This window comes from Lynx canadensis, chromosome F1 (genome assembly GCF_007474595.2).
Source record: "Lynx canadensis isolate LIC74 chromosome F1, mLynCan4.pri.v2, whole genome shotgun sequence".
In the NCBI taxonomy this organism is placed as follows: Eukaryota; Metazoa; Chordata; class Mammalia; order Carnivora; family Felidae; genus Lynx; species Lynx canadensis.
The window spans coordinates 47,263,161-47,283,099 of record NC_044319.2 but is presented as its reverse complement, the minus strand read 5'-3'; the positions used below and the strand labels follow the sequence as shown (position 1 = coordinate 47,283,099).

The 19,939-nt window shown below is 38.4% G+C and overlaps 1 long non-coding RNA gene across 2 annotated transcripts in view; it reads left to right on the top strand.

The window, feature by feature from the left end:
• LOC115505094 overlaps positions 1–19,939 on the top strand; it is a 379,384-nt gene that overhangs the window by 143,548 nt on the left and 215,897 nt on the right. The gene's annotated exons all lie outside the window — the stretch shown is intronic.

The following is a 19,939-nucleotide window of genomic DNA, read 5'->3' as shown; positions in this document are numbered from 1 at the left end:
AGAGAGATGGAGAGAGGGAGCATGAGCCAGGGATGGGCAGAGAGAGGGGGAGACACAGAATCTGAAGCAGGCTCCAGGCTCTAAGCTGTCAGCACAGCTGACACAACCCAACATGGGGTTTGAACCCATAAAACCAGGATATCATGACCTGAGCCGAGGTCAGATGCTTAACCACCTGATCCACCAAGGCATTCCTCTTCATGACCTTCTTGATGACCTGTCAACATTGTGGTGAAATCATCACGTTTAAGGTGATCTTCAAGTGAGAATGGTCACTTTTGACATGGCCTTTGCAGCAGCCATCATGGTAGATAACTGTGCTTTCCTTTCTTATCAGAGATTAGCTAGAAACCCACTCAGACCCATGTCAGATTTGCAATAGGAACTCCCAGAGAGCTTAGAGAAGACATTTGAGAGGACTGCATCTTTCACAGACTGTCAAACTAGAGAGATACTGTTTTCTATTGATGTTTTTCTGATTCAGGTGATTGTCCTTCTGGCATGGCCCAAACTGCTATAAAATTGTTGTTTAGCAAACTGAGGGTTGATGGGGGGGGAGGGAGGGGGGGTGGGTGATGGATATTGAGGAGGGCACCTTTTGGGATGAGTACTGGGTGTTGTATGGAAACCAATTTGACAATAAACCTCATATTGAAAAAAAATAAAATTGTTGTTTAGGGTACACTTGTGTAGTGATAGAAAGCTATAAAAATAGAGCCAAAGGTTACAAGTTTTCTTAATGTAGGTGAAGGATACAACTTAATGCACAGAAGTAGCACCATTCTTAGCTGATGGCAAGCTTTATTACTTTCAACCCCCCCCCCCCAAAGTAGATACTGGATCCTGTTGGGGTCTCAAGGAAGCTCTTTGTGTCCTCTCCTTAAGGATATTAAATCCTCTTTACCCCTCCCAATTTCTTGGAGATTTTGGCCATGTACCTGATTGACTTCCAGCTGCAAGGAACTTGTAAGAGTCCAGGCTTTTCCCTGAATGCCTCTTGAGGGATTCAGATGTCATTTTCCTAATATGACTTTGCTTAGCAGGTGGTGGTGTCAAACGTACTAGAGATATATTCTCAAAAGACTGATTTTCTCATTTCTGTAGAATTCTATGTTCCTAGCATTTGATTTTCTGGGAGGTATTAATACACAGTGAACTCTTTCAACGTTTATTTATTTTTGGGACAGAGAGAGACAGAGCACGAATGGGGGAGGGGCAGAGAGAGAGGGAGACACAGAACCGGAAACAGGCTCCAGGCTCTGGGCCATCAGCCCAGAGCCCGACGCGGGGCTCGAACTCACGGACCGCGAGATCGTGACCTGGCTGAAGTCGGACGCTTAACCGACTGCGCCACCCAGGCGCCCCAATACACAGTGAACTCTTGAACAACATGGCAGCTCAGGGCACTACTACCCTGCACAGCTAAAAATCCATGTATGGGGTGCCTAGGTGGCTCAGTCAATAGAGCATGCAACTCTTGATCTTGGGGTCATGAGTTCAAGCCCCACATTGGGGTGTGGAGCTTACTGAAAAAGATTCACATATAACTTTGGATTTCCCAAGAATTGAATAGCTTGTTGATCAGAAGGCTTACCTATAACATAAACAGTCAGTTAACACGCATTTTGCGTGTTACATGGATTATATGTTGTATTCCTACAATAAAGTTAAGCTAGAAAAAAAGTATTAAGAAAATCATGACGAGAAGATAACACTTGCAGTATTATACAGTATTTATATATTTAAAAAAAAAACCCTGTGTGTTCAAACCTCTGTTGTCACCTTTACAAAGTTGGGGATTGCAGGACAGAAAATAGAATGTAACAAAAACAATCTAATTATTACAAATGTATGAAACAATTTTACTGAAGTGTGTGAGGGGAAAAAAAGCGTGGACCTAAGTAACTCTAGCCTGTAAGACAAAGGCAAAAGGAACTGTACGTAAGCACTGTATGCTGGTTGATAAAGTTGTCTCTGATGGGTGTGTAGGTAAGCTATTCTTATACTGCTATACATGTGTAGGGGAGTTGGATAGTTGAATAAATGTATGGCAGACCATGGGATCTGGTTTTCTTGCTGTTGTAGTGGAAGGTTACAGATAAAGACAGGAGGATGAAATGGTCTATGTGTTAATGGATAGGAGTTGGAAAATTAGTATGCACCTGTGTTTTAACATATGTACATGTAGTTACATGTAGATACATTTATAGATCCATGTATTTGGGATAGTGTGCATATATGTCCTTGTTTTGACAATTAGGAGAGCCTGGAAACAATGACATTTCAGTGGCAACCAGCACACTTAGTATTCATATCTTGGTTTTTAATACCATTTTCTAGTAAGTGGAACCAGGGTTCCTGGGAAGAATGTCTAATTCTAAGACTGGGATAAGCAGTCTAAGTAAGATGAACCTGAAGCATCTTTTAGTGCCAGGATGGTAAGGAAGTTCCCCTGAAAACCCCACAGTGATGAGAGTATGTGAAAGTACACAGGGGATAGTTGAAAGAGCTCCCAGTGGCCAAAGCTGGAACAACTTAGCCATCAAAATAAAGTATTATTGGAGAAGAATCCAAAGTACAAAATAAATACCCATGAGTCCACGTTGATATATAAGAATAAATAAATGGAGGAGAAGGGACAAGGCAGAATTCCAAATAATTTATGTAGACAATCTACCTTCAAGGAGGTGGCATATAACTTCCAACTCAAACGTGGGCTGAACAAATTAACCTTTGTGAAGAATACAGTATGCAAAGGAGGGAAAAAGGAGTAACTTTGTAGTGGAGAACCCTAACATCACTACCTCATCTAGATGATCAAGATTAATGTTAAATCGCGTGATAGCATTTACCCTTGATATATAAGAATGGCACTGCTCTGTGGTCTTCTTCCCCAGAACTATAGTTTCGGTCGAATTATGTGAAAGACATTAGACAAACCTCAGTAAATGAACATACTGAAAAATATCTGATCGCTAGTACCCTAAACCTTTAAAGTCATCAAAAATAAGGGAAGTCTGAGACACTGTTACAGCCATAAGAACCCTAAGGAGACACAGTTTCTACATGTATTATGCTATCCTAGATAGGGTCCTGGAACAGAAGACGTTAAGGACAAAACCAAGGAAATTTGAATAAAGTATGAACTTTAGTTAATAATGTATCACTATTGTGTGTCAATTTTGACAAATATGCTGTACTAATATGTTAATAATACAAGGTAGGTGGGGGATATAGGAGACTCCTGTATTTTTGTAATTTGGGAGCAAATCTAAAACTATTTTAAAAAAAGTTTATTAGGCTAAAAATCACTTGCATTATTCAATGTTTGTTGGAAATACAAGCTTTATTTGTATTAAAACTTATCAGCCATATTTATCACAAGTGTTCTTTAAAATTTTTTTAAAAATGTTTATTTTTGAGAGACAGAGCATGAGCAGGGGAGGGGCAGAGAGAGAGGGAGACAGAGAATCTGAAGCAGGTTCCAGGCTCTGAGCTGTCAGCACAGAGCCTGACATGGGGCTCAAACTCATGAGAAATCATGACCTGAGCCGAAGTCCAATGCTTAAGCCACTGAGCCACCCAGGCACCCCTATGACAAGTACTAAGTTAACCAAATATCTACAAGTGGGTTAGAGGAAGGTTGCCACTGGATCAAAACATGGTGTTCCACCCCCTCCCCCCACCCTCCATCCAGGTAGAGGGAGCATATAAATTTAATAGAAGCACATTTGTGTTACAAATAAGTGCTGTGCTGTTAATCTCCTTAAGGATAATAGAGTTGATAGGCATGCTCAATAGAGTGTACGGATGCCTATTGTCTGGGTGTCACCATGTTAATTTGTAGGAGGTCTAGCGTATAGCGGGTGCAAGAGGAACAGAGATTCAAGATTTCAGGAAATGACTTCGAATGCCTGTTGTAACTAGCTTTGCTCTCTCACTGGTTCTGACAGAGCTTTCTGGAGGAAACTTCAAGGATTAGGTAAAGTGAATGGCTTTGTTCTTCACCCAGAGCAGATTCCCTTTTATTTGTTTTATTATTTAAACTATTTGCTCTTCCTTTTGCTCTGGTATTCTCATTTTACTCCTTTTACAATTGCCCCACAGTTCTTAAATAGTCCCTTGTTTCTTTCTTTGTTCCCCTTGCATTTCAGTTTTGGAAACTTCTCTTTATATAACTTAAGACTCACTGATTTTTCCCCCCCTTGGCCATGCCCAGTCTGTTAATGAGACCAGGGAAGCCTTTCTTCACTTTTGTTAGTATTTTTGAGTTCTACCATTCTATTGAAGTTTCTTCCCTCTCTGTGCTTACATTGCCTGTCTGTTGTTAGATGTCTGCTTTTTCCATTAGAGCTTTTAACATCTCCATCGGTTATGATTCCAAGCTCTCGGCCATATGTGAGTCAGGTTCTGATACTTCCTTTGTTTTTCCAGCGTGTGTTTTTTGCCTTATTTCTTGTTAGAGAGCAGGCAATGAAGGGTTGGGTAAAAGCAACTCATATACATACTCTTCTAGTGTGAGGTTTAGGTTTATCTGGTTAGGAATTAGGCTCTGTTTGCTGTGGCTACGGTGTCAAAGGCTCAAATTTGAGTTAGAGTCTTTGTTTTTGTCTTCACTGCTGTCTTTGAATTTTTCTAAAGACTTTTTAAATAGGGTCTGGGGCTAGTTCTTTTAGCTTTAATCTCTGTGATCGCATCTGAGCCCTTAGTGATGAGTAAGGGGGGAGAGGAACAATTTTATATGATAAGGTCTCAGTCTTTCAGTGACCTTGAGTTCTGTCTTTCCCTTTTCCTGCATGTAAGGCTACTGTGGGCTTAAGATGGATATTGCCTTGATCCCGTGTGGAAGGCTAGAGGGAGCTGGAATTGGAAATTTTCCTTCCCCAAGGTTGGTTAGACTCTGGCAAGAAGTAGGCATTGTTAAGGAGAACAGAGCTCTGGGTGTATTTCAAAACGGTAATTTTCCTTCCTCAGACCAGAGCAGGAAGGGAATTTTTCTGTAGTTTTCAGTGAGAACCTCAGGAAAGTGTGGGGACTCCCCAAACTAGGCCTCCTCAGAATGTTTAACTCTCAAACTAAGCCACACTGAGCCTCCAAGAACCAGTGCTTCAAACATAGTTCAAAGTGTCCCCATGGATATTGGCTCCAGCTGTGGGCTTCTGCCTCTGGGCTTCTGTTGCCAGTAAGCTGTGATTCTCTGTATATGCCTGTGGTTTCAGTTTTGGGGCAGCACTTTGCCCTGTGACCTTAATTCTCTGGTAGATCTAAGAAAAGCTGTTCATTTTCAAGGTGGTTTGTTTTTTTTCCCTTCCCCCCCTTTTTTTTTCTTGTGAGGATGGAAGTGACATTTTCCAAGTTTCTCTGCGTTTGGGCCACCAACTGGAAGAATCATTTGTATTAGATATTCAGGGATTTTTTGGGGGGTTTGCTTCTGGTACAATTTTGCTTGAAATTGAAGATGTCAGTGCTAAAATTTAATGCATGAAGAATCTCTCTGAAACTTTGTGCTAGGTCTATCCTAGTCTTGATCCAGTGGGTGTGGTCTGTCTTTATGGAGGTAGCTGTAATTTTGGTGAGCAGTGAAGGAACTCTGTCTTAGGTCATTTACCAGAGATAAATCTTTGGCTTTAAATAGGTTTTAAATATTAAATGTGAATGCCTATGTATGTAGTGGCAATACCTGAACAACAGCTAAAGTAATTATCATGTTATCAAGAAAGCAAATTTGCAATTGTTTAGTATATGTAGCAGTAAAATTAATACAACAGCAGTTGTCAGATAATTTGAGCAGTGAATTTATAGGAGTAATTTTAATTTACATCCAGCATTGCAGGAAATTCTTAGCAATTTATATTTGATTAGGCTTAGGAAACAACATGGACCACATCCTCTGGAATTTTTTGTAGTAGCAAAAATGAACAATTAAAACCCAAAAGAAAGGGCTAAGAATTTGATGCAGTATATTTGTCTTGTGAGAGTTAAACCCAGCGAATTACTTGGTAATAATTTAAAAAATACAATGATAAAATTTTTACTTGTCTGTTATATAATTGTAGCAAATTAATTTGTCCTTGATGAGGGAATTATGAGGTTTTGTGCCTTAGACGTCCCTGTGTCTCCCAAGTCAGTGACGCAGATGTCTCTTTTTCAGATGTTTTTCTATTCAGGACACAATTACTTCTGTCTTGAAATAGGAATTATCTTTTAATGAACTCCATTTAAATTTCTTTTCCCTACTTTTGTGTTCATCTCCTTGAATAACAATCTCAGAAAATATTAACTTGTATTATTTCACAGTTGCATCCCCAACACTATCTTAATGTAATCTCGCCATATTTATTCTGCTATTTATTGGTTTGCACTCTTCTTCCTCAAGTCCTCATATGCAAGTGTAATGAAAAAGCTCTGTTTACTCTCTTTTTCAGATCATTAATGAATGTTAAGAACTGGCTCAACACCAATCCCTGGGCACTACAGTTGATAGGATCCTTATTGTGACAGACTGGTATTTTTCATTCATGCCCCATTGTTTGCGTTCCTCTTGACAGTTTGCAGTCTGTTCAGGAGCCGTCCTATCAAACTCAGTTTGAATGGATTTTTAAAGCTTTGGGAAGTACTGTATCAAATGTTTTATCGAAATCTAACACCAAGGGTATCTATTTTGTAGCCCATAGTCATTAATTAAAAAACATTAACCAATCACATCAATCTAGACTAACATCTAGAATCACATCCTTATGGACTAACGTTTCCTGTTCCTTTCTGACTGTTGGTAGGAGGGGACAGATACATCATTTTAGTGTTCTGTTTATTGCAGATAGTCCATAAAGTAAGATGGTTTGTGTGAAACCTTCCAGGTGATTAGTTACAGAAAAGTTACTGTAAATGAATGAGAGAATCCCTAAAAATCCTCTGTCCTTTGCTTAGCTTTATACCCTCATTAACTTGCCCCCTGCCCAGCAACCACACTGACCAAATTTTTAATAAACAATTTAGATCAGGGTTTATTTAGCACATTACATCCTAAATCTATCCATGCCTATTCATGTGCATGTGGTCAATGGCTGCTTTCTTCCTATGATTGCAGAATTGAATGGTTTTGTGCCAGGGACCCTATACCCCCAAAGCCTAAAATACTTATCATCTGTCTTATTACAGAAAAAAAATGTGGATTCTTGATTTAGATTATGATTAATAGTAATGATAATGCTTATTATAAATTGCCGCCAGTAAGAGAAAATTGTGGATAACAGTAGATCTGGGATGTGTAATTGGAGAACAGACTGCCTAGGCTGCTGTGAAGTGTATCCTTTCATGGGATAGTATTTCTGAGGTCATATAGCGCTACTGAACCATAGAATCTATGATAGCGAATAGATTCAGATTTACTAACATTGTCGAATTCTGGAACAAATCCGAAGTCCAACTCCTGAAACGGCACAAATAGAATGTCATGGCTGTCAGATGAAGTGGTACATATAATACATGTCACAGGAAATGGAAGACGTAGGTGTAGGTGGACATCCAAGTATATACATATGCCAGATAAACTCTCATACCTTCAGTCTCCCATCCATCCATCCATCCATCCATCCGTATGTATGTACGTATGTAAGTACATACATAAACTCTCATACATTCAGTCATTTGAAAAACATTTAATTGTCTGTTAGATTCCAGCCACTGGAGCCTAACAGACAGGAAGAATCTTAAGCAGACTACATGCTCAGCGTGGAGTGTGATGTAGCCCCGATATCATGATTGTGAGATCATGACCTGAGCCGAAATGAAGAGTTGGACGCTGACGCTTAACTGTCTGAGCTACCCAGGCACCCCTGTACTGTTTTATACAAGATGATCATAAAGAATCTTGAAGGAGAGAGCAAGCCAAACAGGTGTATTTGTGAAGAGCATTGGAGTTAGAGGTAAAAGAAAGTGTGAATGTCCTGAGGTAGTGGTGGGTTTGACATGTTGGGTGACCAGTAGGAGGACTGTGAGATCTAAGGAATGAATAAAGGAGATGGTGGCCAGTAACGAAGTTTCATTGGCTACTGTAAAACTCTGGAATTTTCTCTGAGAAGGAAACCATGAGAAGGTTTTAAGTTGAGAGATGACCCTATCTGACTTGAGTTTTATTAGGACTGTGGCTGCTGTGTGGAGAATGACCACAGGGCCTACTGGGGAAGTGGGAAACCACTTAGGAGATAATTACAATAGTTTGGTTCCTTTTACTCCCTGCTACCAAATGGTGATTTGGTGGCAAGCTGCAAAGGTGGAGGTGGGGAGTGAGCATTCTGAAAGTATTTTCAAGATAATATCCTCTAGACTTTCTGATAGATTTGATGTAGAATATGACAGACGAGTCATGGATCTTGCCAGAGTTTTTGCTCTGAATACTGGATAAAGGAAGTGCCATTTACTGGGGGTGGAAGAGACTGTGGGAGGGGGCAGGGTGAGGGGCAGAATCAAAAACTTATTTTTTTTTACTCTGACACATAAATTTTGACCAAGAAAGCTGTCCTGTTTTTGTCAGTGAGGTAGCACAGTAGACAGATTCACCTGGGGTTGAACAATGCTATCAACCATTTGCAAGATCTAAATCATAGAGTCAGGATATCGTGACTCATCATGGGAATTATTAAGTATTTTTATAAGGGGCAAAGATAAGACCATCTTTAAAAAGTGAAAATACATGAACTTTAGTAACCATCTGTCAAAATGTAGCTTTTTTTTGGGAGACTGTATTATTATGGAAGTCTTTGTATCCCAAAAGATTGCTTTTTTGTGTGTTAGCATTTCAGGTGAAACTTACACACTTACACAATTACACTTACACAATTCAGTGTAATAATGCTTATATTTTTGGTGAGTGCATTTGGCTATTTTTAAATATTGATAATTGGCAGAGTGGTGGATTCAAGTCTGCTTTAGACTCTTTCCTCCTAGAATCTGCAGTCAAGAAGGAAAGTGTGGAGGAGACTTGACTTCTGGTGAGTTCCTCTTCTTCCTTCAAAGTAAGACACTCTCTTCTTGGCTCCCTTAGGTTAAAAGGGTCCAAAGAACATACATACAAGTTTTTGTTATATGTCCCTCATTCCCAGATATTACTTTTATAGATTAGAACCAAGATTGCTCATATGCACTTTATTATTATTTTTAATAGCTCATTAAGGTATAATTTATATACAAAAATTACAGTATTTAATGTATATAATTTGAGTTTGGACAAACACCCATGATGCCATCATCACAGTGAAGGTAATAGACATAAGTAACACCACCCAAAATTTCCTTGTGTTCTTTTTGTTGTTGTTGTAGAAACACTTAACATAGTATCTGCCCTCTTACCAAATCTTTAAATGCACAATATTGTTAACTATAGGCTGTATGTTCAATACAGCAAATCTCTAGAACATATTCATGTAACATAACAAACTTTATTGAAGGTTAATTTTTGACCTTGAAGTCCCTGGATACACTTGAATGTAAATAAAGCATAAGAAGACTAAAGGCCTTGATTAAAAAACAAAAAACAAAACAAAACAAAACAAAACAAAAAAAACACACCACTCAGTCTTGTTTTAATGAAACAGTATATTTCCATTTTGGAAAATAAAGAACTGTTTTCAGGAAAGACACATCAACTTGTATATACTGTCTTTGAACCAGACAAAACTCAGTTGGGGGCTGCCTGAGCAGCACACGGAAGCAATGACTCTGAGTCAAGGCTCTCAGGTCATTGTCAACCCTGCTGCTAACTCGCTTTGTCATGTTTGGCAAGTCACTTCCCCTCTCTGAACTTTAGTTTGCTCATCATTGGCTCAGGGAATAATTGGGTTTTAATAAGTAGTCAAATTATATGACCCCTAATATTCTCTCCATTTCTAGAGTACTGTCATTTCATAAATAGCGCTTTGACACAGGACAAAACTGTACTGTCCCATGCATCCCTAAGTCTCAATATAAGTGGCTGTTCTGGAACAATTCCCCAGGAGAAATGGTTTTACACAAGGAAAAACCTAATTCAAAACTGGCATAACCACCTTACACTGATGGAAAATCAAAAGTGTTATATATGTATGCATAAGGCACCTGTATAGACAATGATTTCTCAGGAAGACTTTTGTTTGTTTTTTGATTATCATTTATTTATCTTTTTTGTAAATTACAGGTCATAGAAAATCCACTTCCTCTGTCTTAATATACTCTCTTAATAGGTATTTAACTTTGAAATTTGTAAGCTTTCTGTGTGAAAGATAGTGAACAGAGTTTCTGGGCAATTTAATAATTGGTTTATGGAGAATAATGCTGTGTTTATTGTCTAAATTTAGAAATAAGAATACAGATTCAGTATGAAGAGGTTTGGACTGAGTCTGGCTATAAGTAAAGCCAGTGTGCATAAATAAGAGGGCATGGCATGATTACCCCCCTGCAAATACTTTGTACCCGCCTCTCCACTTGGATGAGTTTTCATATATGTTGGTGACATTACAGAAATAGGGCATTGCCCTGAGAAAGACTCCGTTGAATCATACTTGGATTTCTAGAGAGTTGAAGAGCTAGGTTGTTTTGGATGTTGGCTGTGTTCTAGACTTTTATCCACTGCATATTAACATGGATGGGTTTGGGAAGTTAGCTTTTACCTTGTATACTTTGTAGAGAGGAAAAAAAGGATGAGATTTGAGAGGAGTACTAATGGATTGCATGGGGTGGTGGAAGAGGAATGTAATGGTGCGTGCACCTGAGGAGGTCAGGATCCATTGATCAGATGCTCATATAAGGTGTACTAAAAATGGAGAGGGATTGAGAAGCATGTATGTGTACATGTTGAGAACTTTGCTTACTTTACAGCTTTGACTACTACATTCCTGACATTGCAATTCCCCTAAACTATTATTTATTCATTCTCCTTAAGAAAATGAGAGTACTCACTTTTTTTTAAAGCAGGTTTTGTTTGACATGGGAAAATATATCAAGTGAAATTGACACTGAGAAAAACATTTTCTGATTTTTTTTTTTTTTAAATTTTTTTTTTTCAATGTTTATTTATTTTTGGGACAGAGAGAGACAGAGCATGAATGGGGGAGGGGCAGAGAGAGAGGGAGACACAGAATCAGAAACAGGCTCCAGGCTCTGAGCCATCAGCCCAGAGCCTGACGCGGGGCTCGAACCCACGGACCGCGAGATCGTGACCTGGCTGAAGTCGGACGCTTAACCGACTGCGCCACCCAGGCGCCCCATAAACATTTTCTGATTTTTAAAGGAATTTAGAAAGAGAAATATTACTATACTTAATACTATAAAAGGGCTAATTCTGACTGAATTAGTTTATAATTTTTATACAATAAAAATACCAAAAGAGTTTTTGAAGGGAAGTAACCAAGCTAATTAAATTGTTCATATGGAAAATGAAGTATGGGATGGGACATATTCACACAGGGATTAATGAAATATTAGAATGATGTACAGTGAGGTACTTGCAATACACTGATGAGTCAGAGCGGCCTAGTGCTTGGTTGGATGTGTGAGCCCTGGAGATAGATTGCCTCGATCTGTGTCCTGCCTTTGCCATTCATTACTGGCTGTGGGATCTTGGGGAAATTATTTAGTATTTCTGGGTTTTGTCTTACTTGTTTAATCTAACTATTAAAATAGTGTTTATCTCATAGAATTGATTTAGAAATTAAATGAGTTAACACATGCAAAGTGTTTAAAGCAATGTGAATTAGCAGCAGCATTACCATCTTCATCAGCACCCCACTAATTGGAATAGAAGAGAAAGTCCAGATATAGACCTAAATATATAGGAGAACTGGCATGTAATATGGGTCTATTGAGTCAATAAGGGAAGTGTTATATTATAATGGTGTTAAGAAAATTGACCAGCTATCAGGGAAACAAATTGTAGAAACTCCCTCCTTAAAATAAAAATAACTAATAGGCCAATCATTTGAATAAATAAAAAATGAAGACCTAGTTTCTTACAAAGTGAAATGTACGCTTACATATGACTAAGAAATTCAAATTCTATGTATTTTCCAAAGATACATAAAAAGACACTTCCACACAAGGACCTGTACACATATATTCTTAGCTTTATCCACCATATTCCAAGTAGGAAACAATACAAATGTCCAACAACAGGTGAATGGATGAACTAGTTATGATCTATCCACGCCGTGAAATACTACTCAGCACTAAAGAGAATGAACTACGAAACGTATAATACAGACGAATCTTGAAAACACTATGCTAAATGAAATAAGCCACTGTAAAGACTATGTACTGTATGAGTCCATTTATAGGAAAATATAGAAAAGGCAAAGTAGAGTGAGTGAAAGTAGATCTGTTGTTGGGAGCCAGGAATGGAGGGCGGAGACTGAATGCAGAAAAGTCACTTCTGGGGATAATAGAAATATTTTATGTATTGGTTGTGGTGGTTATGTGCTTGCAAGCATTTGTCAAAATTCATCCAAGTGGAAACTTAAAATGGGTGAATTATATGTAAATTACTCTGCCATCAAACTATGTTCAAATTAAGCCCTTAAAGATAATGGCAATTTTAAAACATGTCTCCAATATTGCTATACACTCCTCCTATCAAAAGGTGGAATCTGTATTCTTCCCCTTGAATCTGGGCTCTTACTGACTGGTACAGTATGACCTAAACCCTGGAGCTTGCACTTTTTCTCTTTTGAGATGCTAATGTTTTGGAACTCAGCCTCTGACCTAAGAGGAAGTACAAGTCACATGGAAAGGTCTCAGTCAACAGGTAGAACCAACTGTCCGATAACATGAGTGAAGAGACTTTTGAGAGGACTCAAGTTCAAGGCATTGTCTGATTGGAATCATAGAAGAGGTCCTAGGTGAGAACTATCCCATGAGGTAAATCTCCAGAGTCACGGAGACAAGAATGACAGTTGTTGCAATCCCTATCAAAATAACACCAGCATTTTTCACAGAGCTAGGACAATCAATCCTAAAATTTGTGGATCCAGAAAAGACCTCGAATAGTCAAACCAATCTTGAAAAAGAAAACCAAAGCAGGAGTCATCACAGTCCTGAACTTCAAGCTGCTTGCAAAGCTATAGCAATCAAGACAGTATGGTACTGGCACAGGAATAGACCCATAGGTCGAAGGAAGAATAGAGCACCCAGAAATGGACCCACAAATGTATGGCCAACAAATCTTTGACAAAGCAGGAAAGAATATCCAATGGAATAAAGACAGCCTCTTTAGCAAATGGTGCTGGGAAAACTGTACAGCAACATGCAGAAAAATGAACCTGGACCACCTTCTTACACCATACACAAAAATAAGCTCAAAATGGATGAAAGACCTAAATGTAAGACAGGAAACCATCAAAATCCTTGAGGAGAAAGCAGGCAAAAACCTCTCTGACCTCGGCTGCAGCAACTTCTCACTCAACATGTCTCCAAAGGCAAGAGAAACAAAAGCAAAAATGAACTATTGGGACCTCATCAAAATAGAAAGCTTCTGTACAGCAAAGGAAACAATCAGCAAAACTAAAAGGCAAAGGGAGAAGATATTTGCAAATGGCATATCAGATAAAGGGCTAGTATCCAGATCTATAAAGAACTTATCAAACTCAACACCCAAAAAACAAATAATCCAGTGAAGAAATGGGCAAAGGCCATGAATAGATACTTTTCCAAAGAAGGGATCCAGATGGCCAACAGGCACATGAAAAAATGCTCCACATCACTCATCAGCCGGGAAGTACAAATCAAAACCACCATGAGATACCACCTCACACCTGTCAGAATGGCTAACATTAACAACTCAGACAACAACAGATAATTGATGAGGATGTGGAGAAAAAGGATCTCTTTTGTACTGCTGGTGGGAATACAAACTGGTATAGCCACTCTGGAAAACAGTATGGAGATTCCTCAAAAATTAAAATTGGAACTGCCCTATGACCCAGAAATTGCATTACTAGGTATCTATCCAAGGGATACAGGTGTCCTGCTTTGAAGGGGCACATGCACCCCAATGTTTATAGCAATACTATCAACAATAGCCAAAGTATGGAAAGAGCCCAAATGTCCATCGATGGATGAATGGATAAAGGTGTGTGTGTATGTGTGTGTGTGTGCGTGTGCACATATATATACACACACGCGCATGCACACACACACACATGTTGGCCTGGTGTATACACACACACACACACACACACACACACACTGGAATATTACTTGGCAATCAAAAAGAATGAAATCTTGCCATTTGCAACTATATGGATGGAACTACAGGGTATTATGCTAAGTGAAATTAGAGAAAGACAAATATCATATGACTCCACTACTATGAAGACTTTAAGATATGAAACCAATGAACTTAAGGGAAACAAATAATATAAAAACAGGGAGGGGGACAAAACATAAGAGACTCTTAAAAATATAGAGAACATACAGAGGGTTGCTGGAGGGGTAGTGGGAGGGGAAGGATGGGCTAAATGGGTAAGAGGTTTTAAGGAATCTACCCCTGAAATTGTTGCAGGATATGCTAACTAACTTGCATGTAAATTAAAAAATAAACTGAAAAAAGAATGACATTTGTTTTAAGAAGCTATGTTTTGGGGTCATTTATTATGCAGCATCAAGTAACTAGAACAGAAAATCTGGAAGAAAACAGGATATTAACATTTATAAATGGGAGAAGTTTTTCTGTGCATGGTACAAAATGTATAAGCTATCAAAAATAAATACATTAATAAAAACTAAATTATTCTACAGTAAAGAAAGTATCAAAATTAAAGGACAAAGTGGGAAAATGTTTGTCACACATACAGTGTAGTGGTACTTGTTTTACTGTATCGTGAATATTTACAGATCAAGAAAAACTAGCAACACTAGAAAACAGACATAGAACATAGGTGAAAAATGAAAAGATAAATCAAGCTTACAGCAAAGATGGTCATACTCACACTAGGAGAAATACAAGTCAGTGTTGCAGCACAGTACCATTTCATGTGTAAAATTGGTGGAGATAACAAAGATTATCCAAATTATTAGGGTACCTAAATAAGTTCTTCAGTATATTTCTGATGAGTGTGTAAATCAGCTCAACCTCTTTGGAGAGCAATTTAATCCTATCATAATTTAAAATGCAGAGTAATTTTGTGTTAGGTAAATAATAGTGGTTTCACTAAATAAATCTTTATTTTTAATTGGTGTCAGGATTTGCTCGGAGATTTTGTGCCAGGTAGTGTCAGTCGTTCAGGGATCTAGGCTCCCTCCATGTAGATTCTTTGTAGTATTGTGGGACTTGAAGGCTTTCACTGGATTGTCTGAACCTGGCTGCTGGAAGATGGACTTGAGAGTGTGTGTGTGTGTGTGTGTGTGTGTGTGTGTGTGTGAAGGACTGTGGAGGAGAGTTTGTCTAGGCCTGGCAATGGCAAATGTTTATGTGTGTGAGTGTATGTATGTGTGCGTGCTTATATTGGTTAAATGGTCCTGGTATGATACTGGTAGTTAGGGTGATATAGAAAGATTCACTGAAAATGATCAATTAAACTTGGGAAGTGAACTTATTTGAACACAAAGCTTTTTATTTTTTTCAGCCAACTCTGTCAGACCTTCTCTCTGGATTCCTTCTACATTATCAAGGCAATTTTTAAAAGGTGTCCTTAGTGTCAGAAATCTGCTTCAACTATTTCTGTAATTTGGAAGCTGTGCATTTTTAAATAAAAAAGGAACAGTAAGATATTACTTTCATTTGTGTTAGAAGAAATGAGAAGGAAAAAAATCACAAATAATTTAAGAATATGTATTAATATTTCAGGCCAACATCTTTCATGGAATAGAAACTACTTGTACATTTCTGGTACTTCATGTTTCTCAATATGCATGGAAAAGATACATTGAGATGTATTTGCATAATTGATTTTTTGATCATTGTTAGTAAAACATATTTTGATATCTGTCTTCTAAAAATCCTCTTTTATAATAAGAGACTCAATAGGCATACATTGAGTTTTTTGTATTTATTTGAATCAAAAGCTAAAATTGGTAGCATGACAGGTTTGAAAAAATTACATCTTCCCAATTATATTAAAAAAGGCAATCAGAAAAAGTAGATCTGAAGCATCCTTAGTCAAACATAATTAGGTGCAGGGGTGTAAAATACTTCTTGCTGCTCTCTTTAGTAATACCTGTGTTCTACTAAAACAGACTTTCACCTAGCTCCACACTGCCACATGTGCTCATCTTTGTGACTCTGAATATGAATGTTCTTCCTCACATTTTGTACCAGAAAAATAGAACTTACTAGCCAGTGGTCAACTGTTAAACTAAATAGAAGAGGATTTTACTAATAACATCTTATAAAATGTCAAAACATATACTATTATTTTTCTCTTGCTCATACAGAACTTCTGTTTGTCATTTTCCTTTAGATCTTGTGGCTCCTGGGGCGCCTGGGTGGCGCAGTCGGTTGAGCGTCCGACTTCAGCCAGGTCACGATCTCGCGGTCCGTGGGTTCGAGCCCCGCGTCAGGCTCTGGGCTGATGGCTCAGAGCCTGGAGCCTGTTTCCGATTCTGTGTCTCCCTCTCTCTCTGCCCCTCCCCCGTTCATGCTCTGTCTCTCTCTGTCCTAAAAATAAATAAACGTTGAAAAAAAATTAAAAAAAAAAAAGATCTTGTGGCTCCTTCCCTCATAGTTCCACCCTGACCCCATGGAATGCTGGATTATTCTCTTCACCCTCTTGGTCTGCCATTGGCATCCCAGATTGTCTTCAGTCAGATCACATGGGTTATGATTAAGGTATGCAACTTGACAAAAAAATTTTCTTTTACCTTTGAAATATTAACGAGAACCAGTTCTACACATTACATAAAACCAGAAAATAGCGATTCCTAATTAAGATAGTTAATAATTATGCAGTCTTCTGTACCAGGATATGAGTGTACTGAGTTGTCACGTACCAAGGGAAGAACCAGAATTGAGGAAATCGAGAAATTAAGGTAAGAAATCATAAATAGAAAAGATTGTAAGGATGGGCAGAGCAAGGTGTAAACTTTAGTCTGTTCATAAGGTTAGCACAACTGAGAAGCCAGCAGAGTAATAGGACCATGAAGGGTGATGACATAATTTTTTGCCAAACCAGGACGTTGTTGAGTGAAAGGGGATGCTGTTGATAAGCGTGCCACAATTAGAGGCCTAAATTAAGACATTCTGAGGCAAACCAGCTCCCGATGAACATATGGTCACCATAAATTAGGTTGATGCTGAAAAAACTAGACAACAGCAAGAATCCATTTTACCTTAAGCCTAAGATCATGGGAAATATTTCAGAGCAAAGTGGGGAAGAGAAACAAGAAAGCAAGTGTAGCCAGTTTTAAGCATTATTAGGGCAGTGTCATGTGTACCCAGAGTTCCGTCTCTCAGAAGAACTTTGTGAAATGGAACACAACATATATCTCAGAAATAATCTACCTATTAGATGAAGGAATTGGATATTTACACACCGATTCTTGAGTCTCTGAGGACAGCTCCTGGTAGTGAATTCTTCCAGGTCATGGAGGTTCTGAGAAATAAAAAGTCTGCAGGCACAGACAAGCCAGATGTCTAGGAGAGGATTATGGGTGCAAGGGTCCCATGTCAGCTACATATTTTAGGCTCTAAAATTAAGTGCCCATGGTGGCTAGTTTCAGTTTGGGAAAAATAACATACTCTAGATAAAATGATAGCTTTTTTTTTTTTTTTGGTTTATTTTGAGAGAGAGTATGAGTGGGGGAGGGAGAGAAAAAGAGGGAGAAAGAATCTCAAGCAGGTTCCACACTGTTAGCACACAGCCCACCATGGAGCTCAAACTTTAGAACCATGAAATCATGACCTGAGCCTAAACAAAGAGTCGGACACTTAACCAACTGAACCACTGGGTGCCCTTGAAATGGTAGTTTCTAATCATTTCTGATTGATCTGTATCTGTGGGAGGAAATTGTGTTAAATGGTGCTTGTTCTGTAGTATTACTCCAGAAATCAGTCCCCGTTTGAGGAGAGCTTCAAGTGGACTGGTAAACATTTGAAAATATTGCAAACGAGTTTTAAATTGACATCTCCTAATTTCATCACTAAATGTGAGGCAGTTTTCTCAGGTGATTCTTTAGAGTTTTGAAAGCAGTTGTACACTATTTTTAGTTAGAATCAATGGTTAGGGATTGTATTGGAAGAAAACATGCCAACTGTCTTAAAATTCTCATACTTTGAAGGTACTACATGAGAGGTGGTTTGGGAAACTATTCTAGAGCATATCCAAACTGATAATTTAATTCTGAGGCTACTGTGATGATGATATGTATATGCATATATACATGTTCAAACCCATCAACTTGTATCCATTAAATACTTGCAGTTTTTTATATGGGCATACTTTGGAGATCTTGCAGGTTCAAGACTATCACAGTAAAGCGAATATTGCAGTAAAGCAAGTCAAATGAATTTTTTGGTTTCTTAGTGCATATAGGTTACATTTATACTATACTGTAATCAATATTGTGTGCAACAGCATTATGTCTAAAAAAATGTATATACCTTAATTAAAAAGTTCTTCATTGCTAAAAGATCCTAAACATATTTGAGCTTTCAGTGAGTTGTTGTCTTTTTGCTTGTGGGAGGGTCTTGCCCCAATGTTGATGACTGCTGACTTAGTGTGGTGGGTGGTTGCTAAAGGTTGGAGTAGCCATGACAATTTTTTAAAATATGAAAAAAAGAAGTTTGCCATGTCAATTGACTCTTGGTTTCATGAATAATTTCTCAGCAGTGATGATGTTTGATAACACTTTACCTACAGTAGAACTTCTTTAGATACTGGAATCATCCTACAACCTGCTGTGCTTTAGCAACTAAATTTATATAATCTTCTAAATCCTTTGTTGTCATTTCAAGAATCTTCGCATCATCTTCACCAGAAGTAGAGTCCATCTTAAGAAACCACTCTCTTTGCCCATGTGTTAGAAGCAACTCCACCTCCATGAAAGTTGACTATGAGATTGCAGGAGTTCAGTGTCCTCTTCAGGCTTCACTTCAGGTTCTAGTTCTCTTGCCGTTTCTACCACACCTGCACTTATTTCTCCACTGATGTCTTGAATCCCTCCAAGTCATTCATGAATGTTAGAATCCACTTTTCCCAAACTCCTGTTAATGTTATTTTGGCCTCTTCCTGTGAATCATGACTGTTCTTTTTTTTTTTTTTTTAACGTTTATTTATTTTTGAGACAGAGAGAGACGGAGCGTGAACAGGGGAGGGGCAGAGAGAGAGGGAGACACAGAATCTGAAACAGGCTCCAGGCTCTGAGCTGTCAGTACAGAGCCCGACGCGGGGCTCGAACTCACAGACCGTGAGATCATGACCTGAGCTGAAGTCGGACGCTTAACCGACTGAGCCACCCAGGCGCCCCGAATCATGACTGTTCTTAATGACATCTAGAATGGTGAATCCTTTCCAGAAGGTTTCAATTTACTTTGCTTAGATCCATCAGAGGAATCACTATATATGGCAGCTGTCACCTTACAAAGTGTATTTCTTAAATAATATTTGTAAGTTGAAATTTCTCCTTGATCCATGGGCTGCAGAATGGATGTTGTATTAGCAGGCATGAAAACAATATTAATCTTGTCCATCTCTATTAGAACTCTTGGGTAACCAGGTATGTTGTTAACAAGAAGTAATATTTTGATAGGAATCTTTTTTTTTTCCTGAGTAGTAGGTCTCAACAGTGGGCGTAAAATATTCAGTAAACCGTGTTGTAAACAGTTGTGCAATCACCTAGGTTCTGTTTTTCTATGTAAAGAGCACAGGCAGAGTAAATTCGGCATAATTCTGAAGGGCCCTAGAATTTTTAGAATGGTAAATGAGTATTGCTTCAAGTTAAGGTCACCAGCTGCATTAGCCATTAACAAGAGAGCCAG